General features: G+C 36.7%; 1 protein-coding gene across 1 annotated transcript in view; it reads right to left on the reverse strand.

Annotated features, from left to right (window-relative positions):
* The window catches only part of C9H8orf34 (chromosome 9 C8orf34 homolog), a 397961-nt gene that overhangs the window by 89740 nt on the left and 281622 nt on the right, over positions 1-26599 (reverse strand).

Here is a 26599-nt window from a genome sequence, read left to right on the forward strand (position 1 = left end):
GGATACTATAGTATAGTTATAATTATATTTCCTTGAAAAGTAATAAAAATCATCCTGCATATATTTAGGGTTAAGTAATTCTTAGCCTGTTCACTCTAATGCAGGGCATGAGACAGAAGCTCACGTGTGGGCAGGTGTGACCAGGGAGGCAGAAGTGACAGACAAGAAAGTAAAATATGAAAGGAGGAAAGCCAATGGAAGGATGTGTTATTGAGCCAACCCCGGTACAGTTGGCTGCTGCTCAATCCCACACAAATTTCTGAGAAGCCTAATGAGGTGTGTCTATGTGAAGGAGGAAAGGATATAGCATTTATCCATGGGCTTCTGGTCAAGGCTGGACCTTGGGCATTGATGCCCCTGAACTTGTCAGTTGCACATACATTGGTATTGAAAGATTCCCACTGGCCAGCCCAGGGCAGGAAATAAGATCTAAAAGGTACCAGGATGAAGTGAAGTGCTGAAGCTTTTACCTGCACAGAACTGGTTGCCACAGCTTGAAAAATGCACAGAAATAATTTTCAAGAAGAGATGAGGCAGAGGGTATTTGAAGTGGGGCATAAGGGGGGCTGATAAAGACAGTAAATGTGTTAGAGTTTAAAATAAATGAATCGGATTTAATTTTATACTGGCCAGTGAGATCTGGCTAGAGGAAATGCTGTTATAAATATTAGTAAATTCCATCTCAAAGTTTGTGAGTCATTAATCACCTTCCACTGACTTAGTCTTAATGGTGAATAAGCCAATGAAACTGTGATTACCCACTTCGATTATTACGCCTATCACAGAGCCTATCATACCTGGCACATGTACATGATCAATAAATACTTGTTAAATAAATGTTGCTGAAAAGTCTCTGGGTCTTACAAAACTGACTTAAGGAAGATGAATGAACCAAGAGAAAAGAGGTCAGAGCTCAACCAGGAGATTGGTTGCAATAGGAGTGGTTAAAATTTTGTTTGCTTGGTGATGTTTTAAGATCCTACTGGTGTTTCACTCTGTAAGTAAAAACAAGAAAACAGGGCCAAGCAGCAGCCACGTGCTGTCCAAAAGGATCAATAAAAACACTCTACCAAGGGCCAAACCCACTCTAAGGAGGGAGTTTTGAATAGTGTAAGCAGTGGGAGAATAGGGAGGGTGATCTGTGCCATTTTGTTTTTATACTTTTTAAAAAAATCCAAAACGCCCAATAAGAAAATATAGTTTCCTTTTCATTTTTTTAATCCTAGTATTGGGCATCAATTCACTTAAACCATGGGATGGATGAGAGAAGATTCAAATAAGTGAATTTTTCATTTTTTCATGTTGGATTAGATGACATTCAGATTTTAGATTCATAAGCAGTCATCTTTCTGTATGTTACCATGCAGATACACACACACACACACACACACACACACGCACACACATACACGTACACACATTATTTTCCCTGAATAATTTCTGGAAGAAAACAGTATCTAAGGAGTAGACATTTGTCAAATTTTTTTAACTGAATTGGATACACTATTATGTATATGATATTAAATGCCAAACTAACATTTATAATTTATACAGAAATTCAAAGGAGACAATAAACAAAATCTGAATTAATTGGAGAAACTTTAATGTAGTAGGTAGTACTTGAGCTGGGCTTTGAAGTAATCTTAAGATTTGATTAGGTGGAAAAAAAGACAGAGAGTGCTCTAGGCGAACAGCAGCAAGGTAACAGACTATACATTGGGTAGGAAAAGAAGCCCCCCTGAGAGAAAAGGTAATAAAAGAAAAAAAGAAAGGGAGAAAGAAAACACCAAGCATAACAAAAACTGACTAATATTAATAACTTCAGTGAAAGAAGTATATTTAGAGCAACAAACAAAGTGTCAAGATTGATGGGTTCAGATGTCATCTTACACATCACACAAGAGGAATTAGATTTCATTTAGCACAAAGCTTTGAATGTTTTTGATTATATGCCTAATATGATAAAAAAAAAAAACTGGGCTAAGAATAGCCTGAGCAAGAGTGAGACCTCATCTCTACTAAAAGTAGAAAAAATTAGCCAGGCATGGTGGTGCACCTGTAGTCTCAGCTACTCAAGAGGCTGAGACAGAAGGATAGCTTGAGCCCAGGAGTTTGAGGTAGCAGTGAGCTCTGATGACGCCACTGCACTCTACCCCGAGAGACAGAGTCTCGCTCTGTCTCAAAAAAAAAAAGAAAAAGAAAAGATTTGCTGAAAACATAATATTCACCTTTGGAATGGTGAAATCTAGCAGGGTATTTGGCAAGTTTTTGCAATAATCCAGCAACAGAAGAGCAAAAGCTCAGAGTAAGGAGGGTCTGTGGAGAGCACACCCTTCCGGGTGCTGGGGGTGGAGTAGTGAACGAAGCAGACCAAATTCCCACCCTCACAGCACTTCCATTATGCTCACTGGCAATGATGAACAAACAAGTAAAACATGTACACTCAGATGTTGATAAGAAATCTGGTTAAAATTAAAGGAAGGAAAAGTAAACATGGAAGGAACATAGGGAGGGTCTGGACAAAGGGTAGTGTGTGACTCTAGAGAGTGTGCCCAGGGAGGCCCCGCCTTGAAGGTAATCTTTGAAACAAAACTTGAAGAAGTGAGAGAATAAGCAACCTAGACCCCTGGGGAAGAGCGTTATAGGCAGCAGGAATAGCAAATAGAAGTATTTTGAGGCCAATGACTAAAGTGGATTGAACTAGGGGAAAAAGAGGAGTATATGTTGTCAGAGAGGTCTCGGGGCTAGATCAAGTAGGACATTTGATGATGTGCTATCTAGTCTCCTTCCCTGACGACAATGGGGAGCAATGGAGAGTTTTGGAGCAGAGGAACAGCATGATCAGACTTTTGCTCTAACCTGCTGTGAGGACAGACTGCAGAGAGCCAGGAGACGCCTTGGGAAGCTATTGTACCAGTCTTGGTAAAAGATGAGTGTAGCTGGTGCAGGTTAGCAGTGCTGGAGGTGGTAATAAGTAAACTGGTTCTGGATAAATTCTGTAGCTGGAGCCAACAGCATGTCAGATAAATTAGACTTTGGAGGTGAGAGAAAGAGAGGGGGAAAAAGGTGTTGCCAATTTTTTTCGCTGAGCAACTGATCATGCTGTCGTTTGCTTGCCAAGACAAGGAAAACTGAGAGAAATGTGGTGGGGAGAAATGAAATTTAGTTTGGGGCATGGTAAGTTTAAAATGCATTTTAGGGACCATATTTTACTTTATGGAATGAAGTGTTGCCTGATTCTAGAATCGCAATAATGCCAATTGAGATCTTTAAGCTAGAAAACAAAAATTAAAATAAATGAATAAATAAAATGCATTTCAGACATGTAGGCAGAGGTGTCGAGAGGCAGCTGGACGCCCGTGTGGAGATGTTGAACGGGCTGTTTGGAGCTGTTGGGAGAGCTTTGCCCTTTCTGGGTTCCAAAATCTCTACAAAGAACTTCAGAATATGATATACTACTGCTTAATTCAGCTGTTTAGAATAGTATGGTATTTTGTTTCACTGCAAAATAAATACTATACCCTGATAAATGTCAATTAGATCAGGGAACCACATCAAACAAGTTTGGGTTTTAAGAAATTTTGAACCATCCTCTTCAAAGGGTTAGAAAATGAACTTATCTTTCCCCTCCGAAGTCTGCTTTTAATTCACAAAGCCTCTTTCATAACAACAGTCACCATGTTACTTCTAAGCTTCTCTCTAAATGTTAATTTTCCATTTTGGGATTTCAGTCTGTTTCTCCAGATTTATTTTTTGAGGGAAATTCTAACAACTTATTGTCACTCACTCAATTTCGAAGTCTTAAAAAAGTCAAAATTGTCACCAACATCCAAAATTTATTGGGGACCTTTGAAGGCAAAGCCCTACCTCAAGCCCCAACCTGTAATCTGGCGTGGGACGGATGTGTATTTGCACGACGGCCACAATTACTTCGCATGATTTCCCGAAGTCAGAGACCAGGTCTGACATTCTCTGCACCCTCAGGGACTTGCATATTAATTGACATGTGTGGTCCCCAGAATAACTTTCTAATTCAAATGATATCTATCCGAATTCACTCAGCATTGTAATGGCTCCTTTCTTTCCCTAGAAAAACTCACTGCTGCCCTATGAAACTTTGCCTCCCTCTTCCTTAAGCCCCAGCTCTTTGGGATGTTCTTCCCCCCACTCTCTTTTCCAAACCCACTTCCTCCACCTAGCTGTTCGCTTTGATCTTTCACCATTCCAGCTTGCCCCTTTGGTGAAAGGCTGACTCTGGTTCTGGCCCCGTGATTACTATCTCTGAGATCCTCTCCTGGCATCCCCTGCACCCAAGACACAACTCTACCTCCCAGATACCAAGAGAAAATTTTCAATAGTACCCAGATTTCCTTTTTTATTTTAGTATATTCCTTTAATTTTTTTTTCTAGCATTCATCTGTAGACACTCTTGCTGTTGCTTGATTCTGGCTGTGGATGTTATGGGAGGATAAGTAATAACACATCAAGATGAAACGCCATTTTCCTGAGAGCAGAATGGAGTAGAATAACATCCTCCCTCACCAGAGGACTTTCTTTAAATTCTGCTCATTAAGTTCCCTCCCTTATTCACAAGAACCTATGAACATTAACCTCTAAAATACAATGATTGATGGTGACACAGAGATAAAAGCCATGCTCTTTTCTGTTAAATTTCCCTTTTAACTTCCCATCTCCTGAAAGTGAGATATGGGCCTGCAAATGATCTGTAATTCTCTAATCAAATTTATAGCCCTCTCGTACATGCGTGGTGGCAGACATGTACTTGGCACAGGTGCCCTCTTATCTGGACTGCTAATTACTTTCCTGGCAGAAGCTTCAGAATTTGAAAACTAAATCTAAGAAAAATACACATGGAGAATAGATATGTTCAGGACTTGGTCTCTTCTGCTTTACCTCAACTCAAATGTAAAAATGTCAACACAAAATAAGGTAGAGAAGATGAGGCATGGAGTGAGGTTGATTCTTAGCATACCTGGGAACAATTAAACCAGATTCTCCAGGCATATATGATCAGAATGTGGACCACTGGCTCACAGACCCTGGCCAGATTACTACATGCACAAAGGACAACTGTGGGGACATCCCCGGCCTTCTTGAAATCTGAGACAGCCAAAAGCAAAGATTGTGTTCAAATGGCCAGAATGCTCTGGAGCTAAGGTAACTCCAGAAAAAAAGGGCCAAACATGAACGTTTGAGCTCCAGGCAGCCCTGGGCATTGGAATCAGCACACTTCCTTCAGAACAACTGTTAATGCTCATTTTTCAACCGGATTTCATGTTTATAAAAGATCTGGTCAATTATGGGTATGCATTCCGCCTGCCATTATTCCTAGAGAAAACCCTTTTGAAAATCTACCTAAATGGAAGTAGGCAGTTAAGGTTCTTATTTGACACTAAGGACGATTGTTTGTCAAATTTTAGTGCACCTTGGAATCTCCTACAGCAGCGGTCCCCAACCTTTTTGGCACCAGGGACCAGTTCTGTGGAAGACAATTTTTCCACAGACAGGGGTGGGGGTGGGGCTTAGGGGATGGTTCTGGGATGATTCAAACACATTAGATTTATTGTGCAGTCAAACTTCTCTGCTAATGAGAATGTGTATTTGCAGCCACTCCCCAGCACTAACATCATCACCTCAGCTCCACCTCAGATCATCAGGCTTTAGATTCTCATAAGGAGTGTGCAACCTAGATCCCTCGCATGTGCAGTTTATGGTAGGGTTCACACTCCTATGAGAATCTAATATGGCTGTTGATCTACAGGAGGTGGAGCATATGCAGTGATGCGAGTGATGGGGAGTGGCTGTAAATACAGATGAAGCTTCCCTCACTACCCACCACTCACCTACTGCTGTGGGCCTGTTTCCTAACAGGACATGGACCGGTGCCTGTCCATGGCCCAGGGGTTGGGAACCATAGTCCTACAGGACTTCTTGAAACACAGATTGCTGGGCTCCACCATAGAATGTCTGATTCAGAAGGTACAGGGCAGAGCCCAAGAATAAGTTTGTAGGTGATGCCTGTACTGCTGGTGAGGAATAAACTGACTCATCTTTATAGCTATGGAAGGAAATAGACCTTTCCATCCATCCTCATGGTGGTGGCAGTATTGCACCATCTGTGGAGTGCCAAAAACAGAGAAGACTCAACCAGAGGATGTTGGTGTTTTTCTTTCTCTAACTTGCCAGGTATTGACTTTAGCTGAACACTAAATTTTATTCCCAAATATGTTATGATTCAGTCTTACTGAGGTTCAAAATCCAAATCTGACTCCACTTAAGCATAGGATACTACATACTTAGCCTAACTCGGAGAATGCTTGGTCAGCAGACACTGAGTTCAGCAGCAGCTGTGAGGAATCTTTTGAAAGCTCTGATTCCTAGCAGGTTGAAAAATGGGATTGTGTGGGGAGCCAAAATATCCTTTTGAAAAATCACCAAAGTTCTTCTGATAGCCCATTTCTTCCTTTAATCAATCAGAGACCCCTTTATGGATCTGAAACTAAGGGCTGCCTCACATATGGAAGACCACCCCCAATTTGGTGTATCCCTTGGAAACATCTGTTAGATAGCTGACTTCTTTTGTATGTAGCCAATCTCTCTCCTTCTCTCTGGTGGTTAAAAGCAAACAACACTTCTAGACTTTTCTACACTATAACACTGGAAATATTAATAACAACATGTCACGCTGCCTTAGTAGGATGGTTTAAATTCCTTTCTTTGCTTTTTCCATTTCATGGGATTTAGAACAACTAAAAATAAATTGTGATAACTAGTAAAATTAGAAAATACACTGAGATGTCCAGATATGCTGAATATTCCAAATATTCCTTTGTACCAGAGAAAGACGAGATTTTAGTGAGGTTGTATCTGCCCACAGATGGCAATTGAGAGAATCCTACCAGTGATACACAGCATCACAAACTGTGAGAAATGACTACTAGATACGGGCCAGGAAGAAGGAAGGAATCGGGCAGGCTAATATTGATCCTTCTTAAGAAAGTTGTACACTATTGTGCAGAGTAAATTAAAGAAGTCCCAAAAACCTCACCAAGTTCTGCCTAATTAGGAACAACGGGGGATCTAGGACAAAATCAAAGATTCCCTGCAAGGCCTGAAGCAACTGAAGAAGGTGAGCTGTTATGCAAAGGTAACAAACAGAAAGGCTGCCGTTAGGCCATGCCAGGATTCGTTACCCAATTGGAAGAAAGTTCCCCTAATCTGGAGCAGCAAGGGCTGAGAGTGAGGGTGGTCTGTGGGATAATAAGGACCTCTTCACTGGGAGCTACTTGCACTGCCAGGTATCAGGAAGTCAATAGCTCCAACACTGTACCCAGAAAATCAGTTGAGTCTGACCCAACAATTTCAGTCCAGTGAAAGACATTCTTGGATTTTCACCAGTCCAGAATTCTACATCTTCCATCCTCCCTCACTAATAAACTTCCCTGGAATGGTGCAAAGAGAAAGAATCAAAATGCAGAATTCATGTATAAGCAAGCCATAAAGTTAGGGGATGAGTGTGGCAAGCAATGAAATCATTTGAATAGAAATAACACTAAGTCTATAATTTTAATGAGTATGGTCTAAGATCTGAATGCACATACTATGATTCTATGCTGAGAAGATACATGAGGGGGAAAATGCAATAGTCATTTACTAATAACACACTGTACAAAAACTGAAAGAAATGGGAGGAAGTTGAGAAGAGCCTAGGTATTCTAATTCCCACATCTTACAGGAGAAATAAAAGACACTGCTTCTAATAATTCAACAAATATAAACTTAAGTATGTCCTTAATAGTCTTAACCCTAACTATGGAAATAAAACAGGCTATATAGCTTACAAATTACAAAAGAAGAAATATAGCAAATGAAAGAAAATATCAAGAAGTATTAAAGTACAAAAATGGCTAACCAATTACAAAATATACTTGGTATATAATAAATGAGGTCACTTGTTTATTTAATATGCAGTAAAGGACAAAAATCTATATTGACTAAAAAAGACATATCTGACATAGAGTTACAAATAAAGTTAAAAGTTAAAAGATGAAGACAAATGTGCCATGAAAATGCAAAGAAAAAATTAGCCATAGTTAATACTCACATAGGGAAAGGAGAATTAGAGAAAAGAAAGCATTAAATGGCAGGGTGTTAATTGTAATGGATTTCTGTTAGCTGAAGTTTATGGCACTAAAATATATTAAAAAAGTCAATTACAACTAAAAAATTATAACTAATTTTAACAATGTATAAAGAAAATCTATTATCACCAAGGAAAATTAGAGAAAAAGTAAATGACATAGAACTTTTTCACCTAGCAGCTTGGTAAAGATTTAAAAACGTGATCTGGGGGCAAATGAATGCTTGTAAAATGTTGATGGGAAGAGGGTAGGTACCATATTCCAAAAGGGTAATTTCATTATAATTATAGATATAGATTTATATATAAATAGATATGGATTCAGTGGATTTTATGTCTTTTTCGAATCGTCAGTTCCTCTTGAGGAATTTATCTTAAGTAGAAAAGATGTTCATTACTGTGTTGTTTAAGAAGCAAACTAAGTAAGTAAAGGACTGGTTAAAAAAATAATGGGGACATACATATACTAATGTCTTAAACGATAAGAAAATGAAACCAAGGGCTAACCTGATTAAGCCCACCAAACCAAACCTGTCTTGCTTGCTTTTAATCGCTTACTTCTAATTGATCTTAAAACCTGTGTAGCTAAAAGTCACATAGCCAAACAATACATAACTAAACTCCCACTATCCTCCCTATAGATAACATCTCTTACTGCCAGGCAGTATAGTAACTGTTGCTTAAAGCTGTTTTTCAGGAACTAGAGGGCAGCTCTTGTCCATTTCAAACCAGTTGAGACCACCAACCCTCCAACTGGACTCACATGGGTATCTGGAAGAGTGGCCTTTTGACACCAGAGGGCCAAAGACTTCAGCCTCAGATCACGCTAAGGCTGCCATTTTCTGAGCACGCATTCTGTAAAGAGCCACGTGGCTCCATCACTCTCGTGCAGAACCCCATTACCTAATTTTTCCCTGCTGCCCATCACCTTTCTCCCAGCCTTAGACCCCACTTCTTAACCCTAAATATCCCTAAGCTCTATCTTCAGAGAAGCAAATTTGAGATCTATTCTCCCATCTCCTTGCTTGGCTGCCTCGTGAGTAAACTCTCTCTTTTGCAAAACCTGCCACCACAATGAGTGGTTTGCTGTGCCACCCGCAGAACAGACCTGGTTTAGTATCAAAAAGACAATGCAGAGAAATATCCATTGATGTGCCAGATGAGTCGCACCAAATTAAATGAAAAATCAAGGGGCAAAACAGCGTATCTGTATGACCTCACTTTTGAAAAACAACAGAAATAGATGATAGAGTGATAGATGAATGAATAGACAGAAAAAAATGCAAAAGAACTTACACTGGATTCAGTGCAAGTATCTCTCTCAAACTCATGAAAAATATGATAATTTTGATTTCAGAATACATGACAGCAATCATACTAGGAAATCTGTATCTATTTTCCAAATGCACAGTTCTATGTAACACTGTCCATATTCCCATAGACCAGAGCAGAATGTTAGAACTTTAATCAAACAAACACAATTTAGTCTTCTTTTTCACTGCTTTTATATAGTACTGTTGTATCCATGAAAGGCAATAAACAGTTGCTAATTGAATGTCTTACTTTATTTAGCACTCCCCTCCAGCTTTGATGTATTCTCTAGGTTTTAAGTTTGTTGTGGAGGGGAAGCTTGCCTTAATTTCGTGTTGTGTTAAACACATAACTGTGTGATAAATACAAACTTGGATAATAAACAGCTTTCTGAATCTCACAATATTAAATTGCCTTGTTTATTAGTATTTGGACAGTATACCGAAATTTGCTGATAAGCAAGTTGAGGATGGGGAAAACAAAATGTTAAGTATGTAGAATCCTTGAGGAGGGTATATTGGAAAAGATAAAAGCTTCCTTTTATTCCTTTAACAATGCTTTTAAAATTCTTAAGAAGGACAACACTGAATACAAATGTCTGCATAATTAGAAAAGCCAATCAGGCATAAAGATACTAAGATGATTCATCTTTTGGCATAATATTCTCAAAGAAGAAATACAACCATAGACTTATCAGGGAAGATAAATACTGCTTTGTTAAATTTCAACTACCTTTAGTCTACAATTTATTTTTTATGATGTGCACATAAATTTTTCTCTTAAAATGATTGCATACTTTATTTATAGCGAAACTTTTTTCCCAAGTACAATATAACACCAAAGCAGTCTGAAGAAGAGTACCTGCCTTCTTTTAGCCTTCCAGCAATCCAGTGAAGAGTAGCTTTCTGACTCCCACTTCAGAGAGCAATCTAAGGCTCAGAAAGTTTCAGTGGCTGAACATTTGGTTGCATCGGTTTGGCAAAACTAGAAATGGTTTGCCTTGGTAACCAGACATAGCCTGGAAATAAGAGTTTTCCAATGGATTTTTAATGTTTCTGAATTTTATTTATTTTTGTATAATCGTCATATTTCAAATCATAAGTTACTCTTTTCCAGGTTTCATCTATTTTTCTGACTTGCATATGGCATGATTTAGATGTTATGGGATTTCTGATTTTTACATGAGAAAACAGAGGATTATATTTAAAACTCTGAAGAAAATTATTAATAGAAGATAAGCTCTAATGACTTCCCATGAAAATATAGACTTATTGAAACATAATACATGATGGCATTGATATCAAAATTATTTGCTTTTTTTTTAGGTTTTGTGATTAAAAATAAATACACACTCTGAAAATTCTGGTTCTTATACTGAAATGTTATAAGAAAAATCAAAATTTAATAACATTTAGTGTTCTTTAATAGTGATAATATCTCCAGTCTCGTTTCATTCTAAAATATTTCTTTTAAACTAGTGAGGCTAAGTAATTGTTCACTAATTATGGAGATAGTTATAGAAGATATACACAGAGAGAAAATAAATAAAATCTTATGCTTAATAGGGCTTATGCAGGTCATTTAGGAACTGGGATCCAATTATAAAGGTAATTGTCATAACAAGTAATTAAAAGTAACTGAAATTTCAATTTTTCTACAAAATATACCAGATTTACAATGTCGAAAAATGAAAAAATAAGGAGACTTCAGATGTGGATAAAAAAGTGAAATACAATAGTTCATTATTTGTTTCTATTTATCACATAATGTATCTCATCTTATGCCACTAGGAAAATTAAAATGGAAAAAAATAGGAAGTATTATTTACATAAATTTTCCCATATTATAACAATAAAATCCAGTAGTGCTACTACATTGTTAGAAAGATTCTTAAGCAAAAATAGATATTACAACACTTTCAAATTTTATTTTTACTTCATGATTGATTAAAAATATATTCTTGGCTGGGTACGGTGGCTCACGCCTATAATCCTAGCACTCTGGGAGACCAAGGTGGGTGGATTATTTGAGCTCAAGAGTTCGAGATCAGCCTGAGCAAGAGCAAGACCCTGTCTCTACTAAAAATAGAAAGAAATTATATGGACAGCTAAAAATATATATAGAAAAATTAGCTGGGCATGGTGGCGCATGCCTGTAATCCCAGCTACTCGGGAGGCTGAGGCAGAAGGATCACTTGAGCCCAAGAGTTTGAGGTTGCTGTGAGCTAGGCTGATGCCACGGCACTCACTCTAGCCTGGGCAACAGAGGGAGACTCTGTCTCAAAAAAAAAAAATTACAAAATTACAAAATTAAAAATATATTCTTGATGTAATATATAAACACACACAAAACAGAGGAACTCACACTTTTTTATCATGGTAATTTCTATGATTATTATATCCATAGAAGTAGCACACAGAGTAAAAATTCTTTCTGAACTAAATTATAATCATTTCCCAATCACTTAAATAACATGTTTTTATTGTATGTCACCTTGTCAAAGATCTTATGTTAATATTCCTCAAACAAAAAAAATATCAAATGTACTTAAGGTTTATTGTTTCTATTTTCCTAAGATTTTTCGAGGCAGCTTGTTTTCCTAGATAATTAATTCACTTATGGATCAATGATTCTCCTATTTGTAAAAGTAAACATTTCATAAAAATCCTAATTCGAGGTGCTTAGAGAAAAGAGCCTATCAAAATTGAATTTTCAGGGGCATCCAAGTAGCAAATAAAGTAGATATTTGAGGACATTGCTTATATTGAGGAAGATTCTCATTTGAAAAGAAAATAGCAGCTGGTACATTGCAATATTCCTCCACCCTTCTTGTGAGGCCTCTTCCCTGTTTACACCTCCTTCTTAACTTATTATTAAAAGTCATCCACAACAGATGGGAGCTGCAATACATCCAGTACTTACTTTGTACTGGACACTGGGGAATTAAACAACCTGCCCAAGGACCCAAAGCTAGTAAGTGGGGGAAGTGGAACACTGTTAGATGCTGAAACTAGAATTCTCAACCACTGTGCTATCCTTGTTTTCACAGGCTCAGCTGGTGCTATAGAGATGTCATTTTATTGAATCCATTATCAAATCATAGTATTTCAATGTGAAAATAAGTTGCATTTATCAAACCAGTGCCTATGCAATTATTTTTAATACTCAGCATAATTCAATCCTCTGTGCAAGACACCTTTGCCCTTTTCCTACTTCAAGAAAGTCTCCTGCTCTTATTCTTTCTGATATTCTTCTCTCATTCACACCCGACTTTCACATCTATATATTTCACTTAAACATCAAAAGAACCACTTTCAGATTTAAAAGACTGAGATTAAGGAATATTAAGAATTTTTCCAAAAGTTACATAAATAGTAAGCAGTAAAATCAGAATGCAACTATGAATATGCATTTTGGCTTTAAATCTACTAAATCCTTCTATTGCATCATGTTTGCTGTGACCTAGAAGTCTCCCAGGCAGTCTATCTAAGTCATTTTCCACTGTGCCCACTCAGTTCACCAACATAGTAACCTTAATGCTGAAGCTCACAGTCTTCCTTAGGGATTGATGCTTCTTCAAAACAACAGGTATTTAATCCTTAAGTTAGAGAGCAAGATTCCTTAATAGAAATTTAGAAAGGACAAGTCATAAAATTTTGGAAAATCTGGAAATACAAGAAATGAGGAAATAATCACAAACTCCATATTATTATTTGTTTTGACTTCGAGAAATTTAGTTCATTTATTTAGGTAAGGTTTTTAAGTAAGGTATTTCTCTAGGCCTCCTCTCATCTCTTTCTGTGTGTCTGGCTTTATTAGCTAGCTTTTTACCTTTAAATTATTTGCTGATAGTTTTATAGTCTAAGTGAAAGTGCCCCCTAAGCCCACTGTGGGATACCAGAATATGCCACCAAATATAAAGGATTATTGAGCAGAAGGCAATTAAGAAGAAGCAGATGCAGAATAGCTCTATCTTGCTTTGTTTGCCTAAGAGCAGAACATAGATTTACCAAGACAAAAGGTATCCTGCCCCACCTTTTACCAACGAGAACAAAGGTTAACAACTGAAGACAACTTTAGACCCTTTTTGTCTGGAGATGACTCAGAGGAATCTACATCAACAAACCTTACAAACTAGCATTCTCTCTCATTTATTTGCCTTTCCACAAGTTGCTGCTCCTACAGACCCAAAGTCCTTTTCCTTTGTTTTGTCACTTTTCTAAAAATGTACTGTTCTTTGCTGAAGGTGCTATATAAGCTGGAATTCAAAGCCACTTCTTTGAGAACTACTCATTCCCTAGGTGTCTACTGCATATATATGAAACATATATGTTAATAAACTACTTTTGTTTTTCTCTTGTTAATCTGTCTTTTGTTCAGAGATTCCAACTAGAAACCTATTGTTAAGAAAAAAAAATTAATCTGTCCCTATGCCACAATCTAGTTGTTGCTTACTTTTGGTTTCTGTGCTTAGCAATCATCTTGAATTCATCTCCTATTCATTCACACTAGCCTGTACATGTGCCAAGAACATTTTTTTCTGCCTTCCTTCACTTCCTTCTCTCCTACTCTTCATCCATTCAGCCTTTCCAAATGGACAGTCCACTCACTATCTGTCAACTTATCCTACCCTCTGGTCTAGTTTCTACAAACCTGGATCATTCCTAATATTTGTAAAATCCCAAACATGAATGCTTCTTGTCCTCTTTTGCTAGATAAACTTTCTCTAAAATTTCTCTGAATCTTCACTCAGAGAAAGAGGTTCCTCTTACATTTTATCCCATGGGTTGTTTAGCTTTGTTCCATATAACTCTTAACACAAACTTATAACCCAAATCATTAATACCATTACTTTTGCTGAAACCAAGTGGACAATCCACAATTATTTGACCTTGGGGTTTGTTAAAGAGAAATAAGAAAAGGCACTCCTTTGTCATTAAAAAGAAAATGGGGACTAGAGTTTACATTTTATCTAAATATTCTTTTGATAAGCTAATGCTTATGAGAACAAACCTAAATAGAATTTGAACTTTAAATAATTCCACTGAGAATTAGAAACAAGGATTTTTTCCCTTAAATGAACCACCGTAGTAAATAAAATCAAGAAATTTTTTAAAATTTATAATGCTTTGAATTCTTTCCACAAAAAGAACTAAACAATTTTACTTTAAAACATAGCTAGAAAAAAATTAAATAACTCACTTGTCAGTTGAAGTTATTTGTAATTGCAGGCACACCTTGGAGATATTGTGGGTTCAGTTCCAGACCATCGCAATAAAGCAAACATCACAATAAAGCTAGTCACACAAATTTTTTGGTTTTCCAGTGCATATAAAAGTTGTACTTACACAATGCTACAGTCTATTAAATGTGCAATTAGCCTTATGTCTGAAAACAATGTGCATACTTTTAATTAAAAATACTTTATTGCTTACAAATGCTAATGCAGCAACATGAAGTAAGCACATGCTGTTGGAAAAATGGGGCCGATACACTTGTTCAATTCAAGGTTGCCACAACCTTCAATTTGTTAAAAAAAAAAAAAAAAGAAAGAAAGAAAATCACAATAACTACAAAGCTCAAAAAGTGAAGCACAATAAAATGAAGATGCCTGCACAACACTGAGAAGGGTAGCAGACTACGCCACCCTAAAACATGCCACATTGGTATAACGATTACCATAAGCTAAAGGCACTTTAAAAAACAGCAGGTGCAAAAAGGATACTCTGATCCTCCGCGCTTTCTTCCTGAAAGCAGGATAGTTTTAACTCCCCTATGGAAGGCGTTTTCCCTATACTATAAGGAAAGTAGCATTCTTATCACCAAGGTTGGGAATTTGAGACCGAGAGAACTGTACAAACAGACCTTGTTAAACTTACTCTTATCTTCTTTTAGCTTTCCCACATAGTTTAGTTACTTTTCTACAATTGCCTCTCTTTTTTAAACCTATTATAAAAACATTTAGGTTCTGCTACTTCTTTGGATGGTTAATGTGCTTATAAGGGCTCCCATTTCCTATTGCTGTGGTCTGAAGGTATCCCTCCCAAATTCATATGTCGAAGTCTAATCTCCATGTGATAGTATTAAGAAGTGGGGCTTTAGGAGGTGATTAAGTTATCAGGGTAGAGCCCTCATGAATGGGATTGGTGACCTTATAAAATAGGTGCGAGGGAGCTGTTCACACCTTCTGTCATGTGAGTTCTTAGCTAGGAGGAGCCATCTATGAAGAAAAAGTCCCTCACCAGACGTTGAATTTGCCAGCACCTTGATCTTGGACTTCACAGCCTCCAGAACTATGAGAAATACATTTCTGTTATTTATGAATAACCCAATCTAAGATATTTTGTTATAGCAGACTGTGAAGACACATGTAAAACTTATATTAAATACATTTGTATGCTTTTCTCCTGTTAATTTGTCTTATGTCAGCTTAATTCTCACATCCAGCTAAAAAATCCTAAGAAAGTAGAGGTAAAATTTTGCCTCTGCTACAATAGTTTCCAAATTTCTACTGTATTATTTGAACTCTAAAACTCATATAAAAACAATAAAAACAGGATAATTATTTCTTCCTAATAATATAGGTAAAAACGTATATGTTTGCTTCATTTGAACTTTTATACCTTGACAAATGTTTTTAATTTTATATAAATAACATACCTGGCTCCACCGTATCAGCCTTTTGTTTCAAAATGAATTAGACACTATAATAAATTATTTGGAAAATGTATCACATTCCAAAATAAGATCAGCAATTTAAATGTTTTAAAACTAGGAAGTAGCATTGCATAGTAGCAAGAACTGGGGCTTCAAAGTCAGCATAGGAAGGGTTCAAATTCCACCGGAACCATTTAATAGGATTTCAACCTTAAGCAACTTACCTAGTCTCTCTGAACCTTATTTCTCATCTGGAAAATAAGGCTAAAAAGCACCCAAGTGGAAGAGTTTTTTGTAAAGATTAGAGATAACTGAAACTTTAAGGAAGCAGATAAGTCCCCAAACAGACCGGTTTTCCCTGAAAACAGGAGATTCCAGTCTTCAGGAGTCATCATAATAGGGAAGTTCCCTCTGTTTTAACGTACAAGAAAAGTAACCTGAGGTTAACCAATAAGTTTTTTTTCTATTGTTTTGTTTCCTCCTTCCCTACCTTACAAAACCCACTGCTCTGCGTTGCCCAGTGGGAGCTCTCATTCCATTTTGTAGAATAGAGGTGGCCTAATTCATGAATCTTGAATAAAAGCCAATTAGATCTATAATTAAATTTGTTGTAATTTTATCTTTTTTTTTTCTTTTTTTTCTTTTTTTTTTTTTTCCCGAGACAGAGTCTCACTCTGTTGCCCGGGCTAGAGTGCGGTGGCATCAGCCTAGCTTACAGCAACCTCAAACTCCTGGGCTCCAGCAATCCTCCTGCCTCAGCCTCCCGAGTAGCTGGGATTACAGGCGTGTGCCACCATGCCTGGCTAATTTTTCTATATATACTTTAGCTGTCCGTATAATTTCTTTCTATTTTTAGTAGAGACGGGGGTCTCGCTCTTGCTCAGGCTGGTCTCGAACTCCTGAGCTCAAATGATCCACCTTCCTCAGCCTTCCAGAGAGCTAGGATTACAGGCGTGAGCCACTGATAAGGAAAACTCCCATCTATTGCTTGGCACAGCAGCCGCCTGAGACCCCCACCCCTCACGGAGGACCCACATTAACATATTACTAACCTAACACCTGGTATATTAACATATCACTAACCTAACATTTGGCACATCAGCATAACACTAATCCTATTGCCTGGTGCAGACACTAAACTTATTACCTGGCGGGCATTAGTCACCTGAGACCCCTTCCCCTTAGATCACCCCAACTTAATAAAAATGGGAAAAATTGGATAGACAGTGCTCAGAATTTGGTGGCGAGACCCCTCTGAGCCTGCCGGCGAATAAACATTGATTCTCCGACTCTCCGTGTGCCGCTCGGTTTGTCCTCGGGACCACTCGCTATAACACTTGCCATAACACCACTGCGCCCGGCCTTAATTTTATCTTTTCACATACCTAATAAGACATATGCTACACACCTGGTGCTTTTTAACCATAGCTTCAAAGAAAACTTTAAGCATGCTTTTTAAAGCAATTTCCAAACCCATTCCTCAACTTGGAAATTGTTTCAATATTATATATAGGGCCATTGATTTGACCAATTTGGGAAAATTCATTCACTGAGAATTTTAACTGAGTTGATTATCTGTTTCAGAACTTCACAGACATATGACTATTGAGTTTTAGTTGTACAGTTAATGTTAATTTGGCTCTGAATTTCTACACCCTGTATCTCCTCCCCTCTACCTTCTAAATTGTTTTTGATCATTTCCTTTTGAGAATTCAAAAGGCTACTGAATTTAACCTGCTTTTTATGCCTTTGAACTCCATGGTGAACTGTAATGAAGGAGATGATGAAAAGGACCTCTGGTTATCAAAAAGAATAAATGATAGAGAAAGAGGGAAATTTGAGATAACAATAGGTTCAAGCATTAAACATACATTGAACTCATCCATGGGTTCTCTCACTACTTCTATCATCATAGCCTATTTTTTACTTACAGAAAAGTATTTACTACACTGCTTATATAGTGCCTCAGTCTGAAAATGTTATAATGATAAAATGACTGGTACAAATTTTTTATTTTCTTGAGATTTACTAAAATAGGATAATTTAAATTTGCATACTTATTTATGTAAAGATCATATTTTCATTGTACCTGCTATATGTTGATAAAATATAATGTATATACTAAAATAAAAGTAATTATTCTAAATTCTTTTTACATATTTCACTAAATTCAACTCTAACATGGTTTTCCTTTGACCATACAAAAATTTTAATGTTATTTTTTAACAAGTGGTCTATAATGTTTCTTTTTTCTAAATTTTTTCTAGAAAACTACATGAATTTAGAGGAACATCTAAATAAACAAACTTGATTTCATGTTTATAACATGAGTTTTAGTACCATCAGTTATAGAATAATAAAAGTTAATTATTACGCTAAACTTTAAATCATTCTCAAAAATCATACATAGTATCAGAGATATCTAAATGGCTTGTCTCATGATCAGAAAATTTTTTCCCTGAAGAGTTTATGAATATTCCTTACAACTGGAATTTGTTGTGATCCCAATGTCCATCCAAACTGGCTCCTAAATTGTAGCACTTTATGCCTGCTAAAGATTTTCTTTAAGTGATGTGTAGCCATCTTATATAGAAGGCATCCAGTTTTCTTTCTTTACTGGACTGGAGATCCTATGTTTTTATTTTTGCCTTGAAGCAGATATATCCCAGGCCAACAGTGACACACATTGGGTCTCAGAAGAAAGCCCCATTACATACTGTATTTTTATGAGTTCACTAAACATTTTAAAATAAAAGGGGTCCAGTTGGTCTCATGGGCTTAATTTAGATGGTGAAAGAAAACGGAAATAGAACAAATGAAATAGAAAGGGAAATAAGCAAACTTAACCTCCTTTGGATGTTACATACAACGCTCGATATTTTTATAGGTTTTTTTTTTGTTTTAAAAGTACATTGAAAAACACTAGCAATCTTCAAAGCACTTTTGTAGGTAAGCACAATGCAGTTCCTTGTTTGCCCTCGCCACTTGGGAGTTACACTTAATGCAAACATAGTCAGCTGGGTGCTGATCTGTACAAGAGAGGTCTGATTGCTTCCCACACTTACGACTACTTTCCTAATTTGAATGCAAAAAATATCCCCAGAACACAGGTATCATAAAATAATAAATATAACATATTTTATTGTTGTGTACCTATTTTTTATATAATTGCTGGAAAGACTATGTACAGATTTTGATATTTTACTCTAGTAAATATTTAAAAGCTAGTGAGATACTTTCTTTTTGAAACTTAGAATTTTTTCCAGACTGATCAGATGTGTCATTTTCATTTCTATCCCTGTTTTAAACTTGTATATGTCAGTTATTTGTTTGTTTCTCTTTCTGTTTGGTATCAAGAGAAGCAGAGCAAAATAGCGTTAACATGCTACCCACCCCCCACCAACCTTTTATGTTACTCTTTCTCCTAGTACTTGAGAAACAGGTAATTGTTAGAGAAACAGATCAATACTCCCTGCTAGGTCAAGACCAGATCTTTCTTCCTCTTCATGGGAATCAGTTTTAAGCTCCTTACCACATAGTGAAGCCTCACTACTAGCTCCATTTCTAAGCCTTTAACAGCAAGCAAGACTGATAGTCTTCCATCAATTCTAACCTATATTTTTGTCTGAATCTTATAAACATACTGTTAAACAGTATCTGTGTTCCCAAAACAGTATTCTACATAACTTAGGTGAATAATTTGACAATAGTCAACTCAGGGAGCCTATGTAGTACAGTGGCCTGGGGGTCCAGAGTTCTCACTATTCTCTTGGTTCTCAAATTCAACTATAAGTCATTTCGTTTCCTTCTGTTCTATACGACTGAACTAAAAAGCTTACTTGGGTCCAAAATCAGTGTTGAATCTCAACGGTCACACTTGGCAGTCAACTTGCCTTCCTGGCACTTGGCTACAATGAATCTGTAAGATGTGGGATCTCTAGGAGTGTCCTTCCAAGTGCAGCTGCACAAAATATTTTTTCCTCCTAAAAACTCTATGGAAATGTAATAGTTTGCTGCCTAATTTGGAAAAATCAAGCAATATTTGAAAAAGAATTTCATTCCTTTAGCCAGAAAATACTGTGAACATTTCTATGCTCTAATACTTAATTTTGTAATCTCTAAATAATTCTTTGGGGCAAAATGATTTAATTCAACATCTGCTGTTGAAGAGAGACCAGAGTAGGTCACCCTCAAGTATGACTATAAGAGACCAGAATATGCCACACTCAAAATATGCCTCTTTAGCATAAGTATTATTTTGAGCTGATTATTTTGAGAAATAATAGACAGGAGAACTCTGAAAATAAAGTATTAATAGAAGTTGCCCTTTTATAAGGAAAATTTACATCTATAAGGGAAATCTCTATTTATATGGTGTCTCCCTCTCTGTACCAGGAAAAGAAGGATGACTCTAAATCACAAGAGATTCATCAAAGAAGGCACCAAGTTAAATCTGCATAACAACCCTTACCCTTATTTGCTGTGCTTTTCCTGGTCAATCTCCTCCCTCTACAACCATCCCTCCTCAAACCTTTCTTTTTTTGTTTCAGCAGACATGGTATTTAAGACTGAATTAGTGTCACATCTTTGAGATTGACTCATTTCTCTGGGTATTTTCCATGTATATATGAAGGTATACATTAACAAACTTTTGTTTGTTTTCTCTTGTTAACCTGTCTTTTGTTATAGTTGTCCCAGCTAAGAACTCAGAAAGGATAGAGAGAAACATTATTTTTTTCTCTCCTACAATGACTTATACTGCTTCTTTTAATAGCACAAAGATTCTGTGTATTGAATGCACTATTATTAATAATAGTTGAATCTCAAACCTCAGGACACCCTTTTTTAAGGAAAATAATTCTCTAGAAGCCCTATATTGATGTAAATTAGTTTTAGTGTAAATTCAATAAAAAATAAACCATATTGTAAAATATAAATTCCTTAGAAAACTCTTTCCCAATTACAAAACTTTAAATTTCAAGTTAAATAAAAGCAAAATTATGTAATGAGGAAAGTTTAAGTTTTCAGCAATAATTTAATACAACTATAGATGTGTGTTTGGCTCAAACTAAACTGTTAGTGTAAGTGTGGTGCTGGCAATTGTAGTGTGGGCTTTCTGGACTCAGAATGCCTATGATATCATGGTGTCCTAAAAAGTCCCTCTACTTTTCTCTATTTGAACTATTGAGACAACTTAATTTTCACCGTGTACCAAGAATTCTGTTGCCCTTTATGTAGCAGTCATATGTCAATAATGAATTAGATTCAGCTGTTTCTCTTCTCAATAACTTGCAACTAAATGGTATCAGGACACTTAAACACCTGCGGGCACTGAAGTCACATGATAGCTCTCAGTGATCAGATGATTATCCATATAATCGAGAATATGCTCATTGCTTTTAGTTCCTATTTAAAGTGAAAATATAGGGTTTTTTTTTTTAATTCTTAGAGAAAATATGTTGATTCAAAAGATAAAGTTGAGTTTGGAAAATGCTGGATTAGTCCATGAAATCTCAATGGCTGCCATATTTTTCCCCTTAACTCATTACCACTCATGATTTTAGAGATGGAACCAGTTGTGATCCTAGATGCAGCAATTCAACTCTGAAGAATCAGTGCAATTATCTAGGTAACTATTCAAAACATTGTTGAGCATATTATATGTGCATTATAGTTGTGCTAGTTATGGAGGATAAAAGAGAGGTTATGAGAGACACAGTCTAATTTTTACATGAATCCGTTCTCTAAAAGGGAAGAGAAAAACCAGATAACTAAATCACACAATGGATTTATCACAATTTTTATAAGTGCTATAAGAAGTCTTAATGCTGCAGGGGCAGAGTGAAAGCTTCCTCTCTGCCCACTAAAGTTTTGCAGAAATGGCTGACAATAGACAGATTAATAGGGAAAGAAGCCATAACAAATTTATCAATGTGCATATGGACACAGGAGTCCCACAAATATGAAACTCAAAAAAAGACCAGATTGTTGAAGATTAAATACCCTCCTCATAGCAGAGAGGGAAATGGGGGTAGAGGTGACTATGAGGGGTAGTAACTGATTTGAAAGTCAGTTACTGGGGAAATGAATGAGCCCAAAGAACAATGACCTGGGACAAAGTTCCTCTGAGCACTAGGGGAGTAGTAGGAAGGTAAGGGGCTTAACTTCACTGTGAACAAAGGTTGTCTTCTTACATAGATAAAGCCTCTTAGGTAATTTCCCAAATTTGCCCTCAGAAGAATAAATGAAAAGGCTATCTGGATGTGGTGACAGACTTTTTAGTCTCTTTTCTTCTCTGGTAGTTAATCTTTCCTGGTTATTTGATGAGATTTCAAGGGAGGGAGTCTTAAGACAACAGCATTTCTTTTTGGAAAGAAATTTCCTTAGTTAGATAAGGAAATTCCAGAGGAAGTCCCTCCCTACACTTGCTGTGGAGAAGGGAGGCAAAGGATTTAAGATATTTTCATTCTGAAGCAGCTTCTCAGGCCTTCCTATTTTAGTTCAAAGTGTTCAGCATGCCAACACACCAAACTTTGGGGGTATTATTTTCTGAGCTCCAACAGTGCCAAGTCACCTAATATAACTGGGTGAGCTGCCCAGTCAGGAAATCATAAAGACAAGGAGAAGCGAGAGATGCTGACCAGGGAGGGTGGTGGCATGCTGTCTGTATAGAAGCTCCATCATCATGAACAGAGCCAAAGCAGTAAGCTCAAGCCCTATGTCTGGGAAGCATGATCGCTGAGTGAACAGCAGGTTATTAAGCCATTCATGTTACTGTCCTCAACAATGAAAAGCATTTTCTCCATTCTTTGGGAAACCAGAAACTCATCCCAGAGTTGGACAAAGGGAGCCCGAAATGACAGTGCCATGAGATAAAAATTCATCTTGAAGTAAACCTCCATCACTCCAATTTGCTATTTTTATCTCTTCCTTAGAACTCTAAAAGACCTCATTGATACCATAAGGAGCCCAGCTGATTGGACTGGAAGAACTGGTTTGGCAAGTGATAGATGTATGAATTCATCTATCAACTCAGAGCTTTATTCATACCCCAGGAAGATGGATACAGTAGCAATATGAACATTAAAATGGTTCAATTGCAAAAGCAGCTAGCATCAAGCCCAACATTATTGTTTTCCTAATAATTTCCCATTTGTTCACCTCGTGAAATTTTTGTACCACAAAACTGTAACATCCTTGTAAGGCATCTCACTTTCTTTTTGGAATACAGTAGGATCTAAATAAATAAGTACATAAAAATATATTAATACATAGTTACTAAAACCAAGTGAGATCTCATACCATTTTAACCATTTTTGTTCTTGGGAAGGGGTAGAATTTTTAACACTTTATCATTTTTGGAGTAGTTTTCAATTCACAGCAAAACTGAGAGGAAGGTACAGAGATGTCCCCCCACCACACACATACACATGCACAGTCTCCCACATTATCAACATTGTCCCACAAAAGGTACATTTGTTACAACTGATGAACCTACATTGGCAATACCATCACCCAAAGCAGGATAGAATTTTTTCAAATTTTAGAGTTGAAATGGGTAGCTAAGGAAAGTTATTTTATTAGTTTTCTATTGCTGTGTAACAAATTATCACAAAGTCGCTGGCTTAAAACACCACCCATTTATTATCTCATAGCTCTGTAAGTCAGAAGTCCAGGTGAACTTGGCTAGATTCTCTTCCCAGGGTCTCAAAAGACCAAAGTCAAATTGTTGGCTGAGCTGGGGTCTTATCTAGAGGCTCTGAGGAAGAATACATTTCCATCCCCCTTGAAGTTATTGGCTAAATCCCGGTCCTCCTGGGTATATTTGGTCTGAGGGTCCTTGTCCTTGCTGGCTGTCGGCCAAGAGCTACTCGCTGCTCACAGCGGCTGCCCTCCTCGCAGGCCCTCTCCATCTGCAAAGCCAGCAATGTCACGTTGAGCCCTTCTCTGTCTTCTTCTGCCATCAGCAGGAGAAAACTCTCCGCCTTTAAAGGTGCAAAAATTAAATCTGACCCATCACGATACTCTTTCTATCTTAAGGTCAGCTGTGTCATAAAACAGAATGTATTTTGAGAGAGCACTTTTAGAAATTCTGCCTACCAGGTCATCGCGTTCAATCCCTTACTCAATACAGACTCTCCGCCAGATACTTATTTAGCATCTGCTGAAATACGTCAAGTAACGGAGCACTCACGCTTGCTGGGACTCAACCTTTCCACTTTCTTACCGCGTCAGTTGTCCCACTGTCTCTTCTTAAGTTGAAGTAAAGCCTGTGTGTCCTTTAGTGCCAGTCCTGATTTTTGGAGCAATAAAAATAAGTATATTTTTTCTTCTGTGGGCTTGCCCTTCAAATATGCATAGCTCTATTTAGTCTTTTCCAACATAAACTCTCCCTAAATCCTCCTATTTTCTTAAATCATTGAGCTAAGGAAATTTTTATATTTCTCCTGTCCTGTGTTATACAACTTGGTACTTAGACTCAAAAGTCAACTTTTAACGGAGGTTCAAAATAAATATATAATAATGCATCCTGAAGGCTAAGTGAAGTACCTATATGTTGACACTTGTAGAAGAAATGGACGTGTCTTCTATATAAATTTACACTTTACCTTAAAAAAAATTCTTTGTTTACTTAATATCTGTATTATTTTCTAGAATTTCTGAGCCATCGATTATTTCTAAATTACTAGATATCTGCCTCCTAAAACTTTCTGCTTTGCATTGCTGCATGTTTCACAGGAGCATTACATTTTCTCCTCTCATTTTACCTTTCTGAACTAAAGCTGTCAGAAAGTGATTCAATTTCATATTTTTAGGAAATCTCTTTCAAAGTGCACTGACCAGTGGTGATAGAGAATTCAGGTTCCTTTATCCTAAGGAGAAACATTTACCCTGGATGGTTTTATATGTAGTCAACCAATTAACCCTCTAGTGACTAGAAAGTTGGCTTAACTGCAAGCACCTATAAGCTTGTTAGGATAATAGACTAAAATATTGGTGTAAAATGCTTTGCAGTAATAATTAAAATGAGTTAAAATGGACCTAGAACACAGAATATTAGGTCAGTTTTGGAACCACAGTGATTGATGTATTTATCATCTCCAGCCTATGGAACTGCAGCCTACATGAAGTCTTACTTTTTCTTTTGCCCTGAGTTACTAACACAGCTCCTTGCACAAGGTAGGGAAAAATATTGATTGAATTTCACCAAGTTGCTGTAACAACAGCTGCCGCTGGACTTAGCAGAAAAATCTGGTACAGAAGTGAAAAAAAGAAATCTACAACCACTGAGATAATCACTGAACTGTTGACATTAATCTTCTGTTTAACAAGTCATTTCCTAAAACCTAAATTAAGAGTTTGGAAATCAGGGAAGAGGAGATCTAATTTGGGAAGCTTTGATTCTTGTTTTGTTTGATTCATTTTCAAAAGACAAGGTAAAAAAATATCTCCATGAAGTTGTTTTTACTTTTCAGGCATAAAGGCATTTGGTAAACATTAAGTTTACAAGGTACGTACTTTGATGGACCAAACCCATATAAATTCTTTGACTTTATTATTTTATTCTATAGATATTTAAATAGGTCAACAAAGCTTAAACAAATAGGGAGTGTCCTTTTATTTTATTTATTTGCAAAGAAAATTAATCATATTTTGGCTCTGAAAATAGTTATCTTGTGATAACTGTTACTATAAGTTTTGTGAGTTTTCTCCTTTAGCAATTAGAATTATTTTTTCTATGTAAAAGCAAACATCAAAGCAAATAAGCCAGTTGACATATTATAGTGATATAGTAACCCATCCCATAAATAATATTAAATGGATGTATTCTGTTTTATTTTGTTTTATATGCAAGATGATAAGAAAATGTTAAGGAGGATGAAAATAGCATTTTTCTTGAACCAAATTTAAGCCACAGCATTTTACGAACTTTGAAAATGTACTAATCTATTAAAGGCATGAGAAGGACTAATTGATTAAAATACATTTGGTTCTATTTACATGTAAACCAAAATATAACCTAGGGTACACCTATGCAAGAAAAAGGCATGCAAGCAAATTTTATTGCAAATCTACACGAGGCAAATACAATTCTGCAGTAGAGTCGGTTTGTTTTGATTTCCTATGAGACTCATGGAAGGCAGAGCCACTGCCTTATGAATCTTTGCCACCAATACGATGTCTAGCACAATGAATTTTAAGATCAAAATGTGTTTTGTTTTGTTGTTCACATACATATCCTTCTCTAAAGCAATTACAATGAAGTAGTTACTTGTTTGGAAGAAATTCAGGCTTTTGGATAACTCTAAGAATCCTTTCATTCTACTTTAAATGGAAACGCCCATCTAGATTGTACACTCCAAAAAGGCTAGGACCAAGGCAGGCAAAGCAACATCAATAAATTCATTCTCACTGATTGCTCATCACAATGATGAGAAAGTTATCGGGCACCTGACTGTGGAAAATTCA

This window comes from Lemur catta, chromosome 9 (genome assembly GCF_020740605.2).
Source record: "Lemur catta isolate mLemCat1 chromosome 9, mLemCat1.pri, whole genome shotgun sequence".
Lineage (NCBI taxonomy): Eukaryota > Metazoa > Chordata > Mammalia > Primates > Lemuridae > Lemur > Lemur catta.